Source organism: Sciurus carolinensis, chromosome 12, assembly GCF_902686445.1.
Source record: "Sciurus carolinensis chromosome 12, mSciCar1.2, whole genome shotgun sequence".
Classification (NCBI taxonomy): domain Eukaryota; kingdom Metazoa; phylum Chordata; class Mammalia; order Rodentia; family Sciuridae; genus Sciurus; species Sciurus carolinensis.
In genome coordinates, this window is record NC_062224.1 from 82605447 (window position 1) to 82615856 (window position 10410).

The following is a 10410-nucleotide window of genomic DNA, read 5'->3' on the forward strand; positions in this document are numbered from 1 at the left end:
AGGGCAGGTTATTGGACAATAACCTTTGAAAGAAGAGAGAGACCAGCCAGGTGGAAGAGGAGGATCACAGGCTTTGTAGCAAGGTTCACAGGGTGATTATCATACACAAATTGGCCTTGGGTCCCTTGTTTAACTTCTCTGAGTCTGTTTCCTTATTTGTAAAATGGGCGAAATAAGGCCTGACTTATTATGAGACTAAGAGCTAACTCCTATGTATAAGATGATTTGCTCTGTTAGGTGAGCATTGCATTGTTATTTTATTGTTGAAGGAGAGGTAGAGGTGTTCTCAAAGCCACCAAGGCCGGGTGTGGCGACATGCACTAATAGTCCCAGCTACTTCAGAGACTGAGGCAGGAGGATCACTTGAGTCCAGGAATTTTTTTTGTTTAATCTTTTTTTTTAGTTATCAGTGGACCTTCATTTTATTTATATGAGTGCTGAGAATCAAACTAGGTCTAATTCCTACATGCTAGGCAAGTGCTGCACCACTGAGCTATGACCCCAGCCCACTGAGCCCAGGAATTTAATGCTTACCTGGGCAAGACCCCATTTAAAAAAAAAAAAAAAAATGGAAAAAAGAAAATCAAGATCAACAAGGGAAAACTCTTGCCTTATTTGGGGCACAGCATAATGTAGTGCGGCCTTGGGGAGATGCAGCTGCAAACAAAGGTAAGAAAATCAAGAAAGGCCTTGCTTCAGGCCTTGCTGAGGAGACTGGACTTTACACACAGGGCAAGTCAAGGGCAAATTAAAGTTTTAAGTGAGAGGGCAGTGCAATCAGATTTGTACCTTGGTTGCATGGGGTGTTCCAAATTCCTCTCCTGAGCAAAATGAAGTGGGTGAGATCACTAAGGAACCCCATGTGGTTGTAGTCCTGGTACAGCATGCAGGCCAACTCTCCAGGTCTCCTCCTGAGCAAGGTCCTTCCACTGAGCGATCACTGTGGGGGAGTAGACTAGCCCATGCCCTCCTGCCCTTCATTTCCTCCAAGATTTCTTTCTAACAATCTTTTGCATTTGCATTGGATTCTATGGCCCCCAGAGCTCCTGCACAGGAAGTGGGGTATGGCTGGTCTTTCCCAACTCCCACTTTACGGAAGAAATGGAACCAGGAACCCTGAACACTTAAGCTTGATGGCCCAGCTAATAAGTCCTAGGAATGAAAATCCAATGCAGCTCAGGGAGCAACGCCCCAACCACCACCTCCCCACCAGCACACTGCTTTCTCTGAGCTCTGCTGTTTGGGGAACAGCAAGGGAGGTTAGTGGGTGCATCCACACCCACAGTAATGCAGGGCAGGCCAAAGTCTGAGCCGAGGGCTCAGAGAACTTGAGCTGTGGCCTCAGTGAGCCCAGACGTTTACATGGGCAGAAGTGACTGGTGGCACGAGGCAAGTCTCAGGCAAGAATCAAAGGGGCAAGCACATAGAAGGACCCTGGCACCCTAACAAAAACACCACACACAAGGGGGCTTAAAAAAGTGAAACTTAGGGCTGGGGAGATAGCTCAGTTGGTAGAGTGTTTGCCTCGTGAGCACAAAGCCCTGGGTTCAATCCCTAGCACCGCAAAAAAAAAAAAAAAAAAGAAAGAAAAAAAAAAGTGAAACTTATTGTGTCACATTTCTGGAATCTAGAGGTCTGAAGTCAAGGTGTCAGAAGGACCATGTCCCCCCTTAGGAGAGGATTGGGTGGAGCTAGAGACGGGCAGAGCTCTCCTTGCCTCTCCCTAGCTCCTGGCAGTGGCTTGCAATTCTTGGTGTTCCTGGCCCTCTCCCCTGTATGTCTGTGTCCAGGTTTTCTTCATCTTATAAGGACACCATTTGTGTTTTGTTTTGTTTTGGGTACCAGGGATTGAACCCAGGGGCGCTTAACCACTGAGCCACATCCCCAGCCCTTTTTATTTTTTACTTTGGGACAGGGTCTCACTATGGTTGGCTTTGAACTTGAGATCCTCCTGCCTCAGGCTCCCAAGTCACTGGAATTACAGGCATGAACCACCAAGCCCGACCAGGACAAGTCTTTGGATTGAGGCCCACCCTAATCCAGTAAGATCTCATTTTAGGATGGTTTTGTCTGCAGGAACTCTGATTCCAAGTAAAGTCACAGTCATAGGGACGAGAGATCAGGACCTTACATGTCATTTTGGAGGGATACAATCAACCCACACCACCAGTGGGAAGAGAAAGAGTCTGTTATGACTGAGTTCTCAGGAAGGGTTCAGGGTTACAACCGGGCCTCGGGGGAAGGGAGACAGGGTGTTGAAACCCAATAAAGGAGGAAGAGAGGTCAGAAGATTCGCTGGACTCTGGGCTGGTCTTGAATGACAACTGAAGCCTCACAGGAAGGGTCTGGGGCAGACCTACCTAGGTGTCATTAGGCTGTTCTGGCGGTGCCTCTCAATCCCCATCTCTCCCCATCCACAGTGCAACCAGTGACAGGGAGAGAACATCCCTGGGAAGAGGGGAAGAACCAGCTGGCTGTGGGGACAAAATGTCTTTAGTGTCCATGTTAACTTCACATGGGGTATGACCCTCTTTTATTTAATGATTTAAACTGGGAACCATGTTCACAAGCACTCTTATTCATCTGGGCTCTGCAGGCAGCCATGTGCCTGGTTCAAAGAAGCCCCAGAGCCCTTGCTCCTGGCTCCATGAGGCAGAGCGCCAGGAACCCACCATCTGCAGCCTGAGGTGCAGCAACATCTCCGCCAGCTGCCCTGGCACCCACACACTCACACTCCGTACTCTTCCTTCTCTGTCACACTCACACACCCACTTCTCCCTCACCTTTTCACACTCCACACGCACACTCACACCTCCATTCACCTGCACAGTTGCACACCTCACACTCATGGCTCACGCTCACACTTCACATTCTGCACACGTGCCTCATTTTTGCACACTCACACCTCCATTCACCTGCACAGTTGCACACCTCACACTCATGGCTCACGCTCACACTTCACATTCTGCACACGTGCCTCATTTTTACACACTCACACCCCATCATACGCACCTGTTCGTGCACACGTTTTTGTTCTCGTACTCCCACATTCACAGTCTCAGAGGTTCTGTGGGGTGAAGGGCTGGAGGCCAAAGAAGTGCCTGAATACTTGGGGCCTGAGGCAACACTTCAGCGTTGACAGGTTTCCTGGGCAGTTCAGGGAGAAATCTGTCCTCCCCCCAGCCTGCCTGCACCATGGAGAGCTGGCGGAGAGGAACTCTGACTTGGCAGCTGGTGGCTCGTCCTGCCCTCCCACCTGGCCGAGACAAGGACTTTGGGTTATGCTGCCTGCCGCTCATCAGAAAATGGACCCTGGTCCTAATCGCAGCAATCCAAATCTCAAAAGCAAAATTTATAAATGAATAGTGATGCACAAATCCCCTTCCCAGGATCCTCTGCTCCGGAGCCAGTGTTCCCGTTTGTAGAATGGGACTGAATGGGCGCTGCCCTTCCTTCTTGATCTTCTCCACTCAGACTTCTGCTTCCTGGATGGAAAGTGGCCTCCTCACCTTCTGCTTCTCTCACTCACACAGTCACGAGTTTCATCTTGATCCTCCTGGCCTCACACAAGGTGACCTTTAGCAGCCTCCTTATTGTGGCCCCCCTGGATTCCCTCTGCCCTTTCAGAACCCTTTCTCATCTATAGATCTGATACATCCTTATAAAACTGAGACACCCTTCCTCAGCTTCCCTTGACCCTGCCGGTGATTCACAGCCTCGACTTGGCCTCTAAGCTCTTCACCTTCCCAGCCTCCCCTTCACACTCTGTTGTGTTTCCTGAGTGCACCCGGCCCCTCCTCAACACGCTCCCTGTGTGGCCTGTCCCCTAAGCCCACAAATACCCCCTCCATTGTATACCTGGCAAATAGGAGCCACTGTCTCCCCAGCCCACCTCCCCCCAGACACACAGCCTTTGAGTTGTTCCTCGGGAGTACCAAGCCTCGAGACCCAGAGCAACACAGAGCCTGGTGGGCAGCACTGAGTGCACAGCAGTCTCCTAAGTTGAATGGAAGTCAGAAATCAAAGACCCTGGAGACAGTGCCAGCTGTGACAGGAATCTTTACAATGCCCCCTTTGCCTCTAAGTCCCTCTTCAGCTTGTGGCTAATGTAAGGAACAGGATCCAGGAAATAAGCAGTATTTCAAATGCCCCCATTTAGGGGATGGGATTTCCTCTTCCCTTTCCCATGGACTCCAAGGAGAGTGACAGGTCAGAATTGGGCTTTTTATGAGCCGTGGATAACAACCAATTGAGTAAGCCAGGCTTGTAATCCCAGCCCTCAGCAGCAGATCATGCAGGTGTCATTCAGGGCCAAGAGAAATGCCGGCTCCCTCCTTCCCTTACCAAGGACCAGGAGTTGGTGACCTGGCTAAAAAAATGTTCTTTGCTTGGGTTACGTTCCAGGATCAGCCTGGAAGGCCAAGGGCTCCAGTTGCCAGCGAGAGCCAGGCACGGGGCAAGGAGGCAGCACTGGTCAGGCCTTCTTCCCTCCTCCCTTCTGGGCACACCTCCCCTGCCCTGTCCTGCCCTGCCTGGGCCTTCCTGAAGGGAGGCAAGGCCAGCAGGAAAAAGACACCCACTCTTCATGAGGAGCAGCATTTACATTTACATAGAGCCAGAAGCAACCAGGCTCTAAGCCATACTAGCCTCTGCCATAAATCCCTCTACAAATGCCTTTGATCAATGAGGAACTGAGGCTAGGGACACTGAGTCACCTGTCTCAGTTCAGCAAGTGGCACAGCTAGGTGTCGAACCCCAGGCCTGGTTTTGGTTCTTAGGGTCATTGTACTCCTGCGTTTTCTCCATCAACAACCTTGAACTATGACCTAATCCAAGCCCCAACTTCACAGGGTCAATGAAGGATCAACAAAATTATGGAAATGGGAGTGTTGGCAACTAAACAGACGGGAGTTAATTCAATAGGTTTGTGGCAATGACACCACAAGGATAATTGGTGGAAAATACATGGAGACCTGTGGGGTAAAGGGAGGAATCTTGTGAAACCTTTGAGCCCAATCATAAGCATAGACCCCCACCCCACGTTTCCCAGTGCCTCAACAATGGAAGTCACACAACCTCAGAGATCAGAAGGACACAGGAAAAGGGTTTTGTGGGGCTTTTTTGTACCCACTTAACCACTGAGCCACATCCCTGGGCCTTTTTATATTTTATTTTGAGACAGGGTCTTACTAAGTTGTTTAGGGTCTCTTTAAGTTGCTGAGGCTGACTTTGAACTTGCAATCCTCCGGACTCAGCCTCCCCAGCTGCTAGAACTACAAGCGTGCACCACTGCACCCAGCTGAGTTAGAGTTTCAGTGACTACTTGCTGGTTTAGGACTGTCCTCATTCCTGGGTCAGATCAGCTGAAGCTCAGGCATCTGATAAACCCCTTACTGTTGGACACACACACAGGTCTCTGGTAGAATCCAGGGAGGGAACTTGGGAAGAACTGAGCCCAGCAAAGCCCCGTGCAGACTGCTAGGAAACCATCTGTCTGACAACTTGACATCTCATTCTATCCCACAGTAAACCCCACAAGGGACTTATTAGACATTTCAGGTGAGTAAACTACAACACAGAGCAGTTGAATCTGTTGAAGACTCTGGACAAACCAGGAATACTCTCCGAGCATGGTGGCGAAGAGCTCCATTTCTGGAATCACTTGCCAGCTTTGTGACTCTGCAGGGGCAGGTAGTTGATTTCTCTGTGACTCAGTTTCCTCCTCTGTGCAATGGGGATAATCATGTGTTAGTACCTGCTTCACAGAGTCATCGTGGTGAGGACTGAATTCATGAATACAGGTGAGCTAAGGAAAGTGACTGGCTCACCATGCCAGTTATATGAAAATGTATCATTCTTTTTCAGAGTTGCAGAGAGATGAGATGGAGTCATAGCCGATCAGCGACAGAGCAGAGTTTGCAACCCAGGTTACTAGACTCCTGAGTCAAAAAATTATGTCAACCCCTGGGTGGAAGAGGAGTGGAGTTCCCAAATATCTAAGTACCATGTGGGCAAAAGAAGAGTGACTGAGGTTTCTGACTTGTCCCTGTTTAGATATGGCAGATTAAAATGGAACCCAGAGTTCATTTACCCATGGGGCTGGGGAGATAACTCAGCTGGTAGAATGCTTGCCTCATAAGCACAAGGCCCTGAGTTTGATCCCTAGTACCACAAAAAAAAAAAAAAAATAATTCATTTACCCAAAGTCCTTTTTATCAATAAGCAACCGCAGCCAAAAGAAAATCCTTGACCGTGGCCGCTTCATGGGATGGGGGCGGAAACAGAGCTTGATCCTAGTGCTCCTGGTCCCTGTCCCTCTGGGTGTGTGCCATCCCCACCTCTTCAGGACAGAAAGAGGGATAGCTCTCTGATGGGCTTCTTCCATTCCATTCTCTCCCAGCCCTGACCTGGGAATGGCATTCAATTCCCCATTGTCACTGAGACTTCGAGGACCATTTTTGGTATTGACTGCACAAAATTCTCCAAACTCCTAGTAAAACTCACTAGAAGTTAGATTGTTCACAACTCACTGGTTCCATCTTGTATTTCCAGAACCAAGTTGGCACCATAAGACAATACATAGTTAGGAACACGAGATGTGATATTGCACTGACATGGTTTACCTCCTTGCTCTGTTACTTTCCAGCTTGGTAGATGTGACAATATATCTAAGATGCTTAGAATCATATATACGATATAATTATATATAATTATACTATTATTGCATTTGCTTAGTACATATTTGAATGAATGAACAAGCTCATCAAATTGCCTAAGCAAACTACCTGTCTAGTGACAGCTTTGGGCATCCCATGAAACTTGCTAGACTTAGTTTGGTCAGAAGAGGGCAGCTTTGAACCAGACATCTCAATTTACCAAAAGCTACCTGGAATTACAGACCTCTTTGAATTTATACCTCCTTGTCTTGGAAGGCCAGTTTTAACAGGTAGGTTCCTATCCAGGAAGTTCCAAGAGCCCTTGAGGATGATCAACATCTTGCAGACCACGTTGTCTACCACAGAGGTGGTGATGGTTGACTGAGGGCTGGGGAAAGGTAATTTGATGATGGTGAGATCTCAGGCTGAAAGATCTCAAGCTCTCCAGTCCATTCTTTTCCCAGAGAAAAGGGGAGAGAAGAGAGGACATCTTACTAAGATAATTCCAAAGGAGAGGATTCCAGGGTCCTGGAGACCCCCTACAGCCATCGCATACAGAGCATGCTCTTTGTCAGCCCTCCCCTTCTCCCCCAACCCCCACCTTCCCACTTCATCCTGGAAGGCTAATTCAAATCCCACCTACCCTTCAGGGTCCATTGGGCCTCCTCTGAACTCCTGGTCATTTGTACCTCTTTTAAGGGTCCTCCCACTTTCTCCATGGGATTATATGGTTAAATTGTATATTTATCTTATTATTTCTCTTATTAAAAAACTGTAAACTTACTGGAAGCAGGAAGCACATTCTTAATCATGCCTCAAGATTCATCTTAGGTGTGTTTGAGACTTGCCTCACCCGCCCCCACCTCGCCTCACCCTGGCACGTCCTTGTGTTCCTGCCTACACTCTGCACCCAGCAGGGCACACCATAGCAATTTTCACTCCGAGCTGCTTTCAGGTCCCCTTTTACTACCCTGGGCCCCCTCCCCCAACACACATATACACACACAGCACACACATACAAATTGCAAAGAGTGTAAGGACAACACAGAGGCTTGTTCCTGATTATCTTCCCAGTGTGCACGTGGTAGACCCAATTAGACAGACAGGATTCAGAGGGGCTCAGCTCGGCCCAGACATCCCAGCACATGATGCAGGAATTTCCGGAAAGAATTGCCAATAGCCATCCTGTCTGGCACTCTCACTCTGCCACCAAGCAGGTCTCCCCATAAGGAATGTGAGAGCCGAATTCCAGCAGCTTGGATCATTTCCGAGTTGTATGCTGTTCCGGATCGGATCTGCATCTATTTGTTTGTTCCTCTTGCTACCTGCTGTGAACAGTCTGCAGCCAAGACTTATCATTAAAGCCCAGTCTATCACCTCCTGTGGGCCACCAAGTGCACCTGGCTTGAGCAAGGGCCATCTCTTTTCTCTGGGGTCTTTGGTCATCTGTGGTTTTCCCCCTAAATAGGGATTCAGATTGTAATAAAGGAAACTGAGGGAGGGGTGGGGAGGGGTGGGGAGGGTTGGAGAGGTAACAAGTGATGTGTCCCCTCTGTTATCACCAGTTTAGTTGGTAACAGAAGGAGATCAGCCATATGTAGGTACTTTCACTTTAATCTTTGGAGTCCATTGCTCATCCATTCCTTTGGTCCATAAGCATCTATTTAGTGCCTTTTATATGCCCAGCCATGCATGAGATGTTGGGATACCTGGAAACATTCATAGGAGTCTACATTAAGTGTGAAAGGCAATCTTGAATTATCTGCATAATTCTTTATTTTCCTTATGAGGAAGAAAAAAATTTTTAATGAGGAAATGTTGGTGCAGTTGGCTAACTGCCACATGTCCTTCAGATCTCTACTTTAAAAGACCTGTTTTCAGGAAGTAACTCCTGTTTAGCCTCTTCCTGGTCTGGGCCAGGGACTCCCTCCTGTTATACATCTCAAGGTCATTCTGCTCTTCCCCCATCATGGACACATCTTCCTCTGTAAAGGATGTGCTTACCTCCAAAGGAAGAAGCTGTACCTGCCTGTCACCATTATATCCCAGGTCAGCACCTCATGGGCCCAGTGTTTGCAGAAGGAGTGAAGTGAGTGGTAGGTCATAGAACTGGCTAGTGTCAGTCAGAACTAGGACCCAAGTCTCCCAGCCCTCAGCCCTATGCTTGCTCTTACATTACCCATGCTTGCTCTTCGGAGTCTTAATATGTCCAGATGGATCCCCAGGAAAGCACACTGATGTCAGTGGGGAAAGGAAACAGCAGGCTAGAGAAACTCCCAGGATTCATTCTATTTCCACAGATAATCCAAAGCAAACCAGGTGCTAATAGAGGGAAGGTGCCAAGTCAGCTATCACCTCCTGTGACTTTAGGCTTAGGGGAAGGAGATTGTTTTCCCGCATAGGGTGGATTTATCCAGTCACAGAGGGAGGCTATGTTCCAGAGGAAGGAACAGAGACAACCATAACTTGCACTAAAAAAGGTCAGTAAAAGCAAGAAAATGGGTAGACAGTAAATACAAACTTTAGCAACTTGGGATCTAGTTCTTCTTGATCCTTGGATGCCCTGAATACATAGCTGGAGACAAGACCTCCTGGAGAAGATGCCCAGCATGGAATCCAGTCAAGGTTCTGTCTGTTTGCAGGGAATGGGATCAAGGCCTCTAGGCCTCCTTTCTTCTCCCACAGACCAGGGTTGGAATCCCATTTCCGCTGCTTTCTCACCAATTGTGTCACCTTTGACATAATAATACTCACTTTACAGAACTGGGTTATCAAGAAGGCTTAGGGGAAATGTTCCCTTATTCCCTACTTACAGAGAGGAGGAAAGCCTGTGGATGTTCCCATTTCACTTTAAATACAGATGTGGGGGCTGGGGTTGTAGCTTGGTGGTAGAGTGATTGCCTGGCATGCATGAAGGCCGGGTTCAATGCCCAGCATGGGCAGGGGGAAAAAAAAAAGAAAGAAAGAAAAAAGAGAGAGATAAACGGGAATGCTGGACTTAGCTAGCCCTCTAGGTCTCAAAAAACCAAGCAAACCTCATGACCAGTCCTCCTGATTTTAAAATCACGGAAAAGAAATGAGCCAGGCTTGGTGGTACACACCTGTAATCCCAGTGTGGCTTGGGAGGCTGAGTAGGAGAATCACAGTTCAAATCCAGCCTCAACAACTTAGTGAGGTCCTGAGCAACTCAGCAAGACTCTGTCTCAAAATAAAATATAAAAAGGGCTGGGGATGTGGCTCAGTGGTTAATGGCCCCTTGTACCAAAAGAACGAAAGAGAAAGAAAGAAAATCTTGAATGAGTCAGCTTTATAGACTGAGGGATACAGGTTAAATAAGAGTGTAATATATTTTTCATGAATGAGTTTTTCCCTTTTGGTTCTCTCCACCTCCTACTAACACTCCATAAATTTCACCACATCTTGAGGGATCCACTCAATACTACAAGTTCTCTTTGATGAAGGGGTAAAAACCTTCCAGGAGCGCTGGATTCCAAGATCTAATTAAGGCTGATCTAACTGAGAAGCCCTCCACCAGTCCAACCACTTGGCTGAAGTCCACCACCTTTCCAACCCATCCCCCTTTCTCCTTTTGGACTTAAGTGGTCAAGTGACTTTGGCTTGGGAGAAGCAAATTGCTCAGGTTGGAGAAATACTTTTGTGACCTCTAGCGCCCTCAGATTGCCCCCTTGCCAACTGAGAACACAGCACAATAGAACAGGTGGCTCTAACCAAAACCAAGCGCCACTCAGAGGCA